This window comes from Gavialis gangeticus, unplaced genomic scaffold, assembly GCF_001723915.1.
Source record: "Gavialis gangeticus isolate Ggan-Ray unplaced genomic scaffold, GavGan_comp1, whole genome shotgun sequence".
NCBI lineage: Eukaryota > Metazoa > Chordata > Crocodylia > Gavialidae > Gavialis > Gavialis gangeticus.
This window is the reverse complement of record NW_017729022.1, coordinates 163392630-163392838: the sequence shown is the minus strand read 5'-3', so window position 1 is coordinate 163392838 and position 209 is coordinate 163392630. Positions and strand designations below refer to the sequence as shown.

At 50.2% G+C, this 209-nt stretch overlaps 1 protein-coding gene across 5 annotated transcripts in view; it reads right to left on the bottom strand.

The window, feature by feature from the left end:
* PROX1 (prospero homeobox 1) overlaps positions 1-209 on the bottom strand; it is a 51394-nt gene that overhangs the window by 50198 nt on the left and 987 nt on the right. The window lies entirely within an intron of this gene.

Here is a 209-nt window from a genome sequence, read left to right as displayed (position 1 = left end):
GAGGTAGAAGAAAAAAACCGCTATCACCCAACATCAGCCAGGTCACTTACTCTCCAGAACTGGGCAGGCTGGAGGGCTGGCTCCATTGAGGCTTCGGGGCTAGAAATCATCACTGCTTTATTTATTTGATCATTATGATTCTTCATGTAACAAAGTCATTGCAAGCCTTCCCCGCACCTCACCCCCTCTTTCCTCCTCCTCCCCCCTCC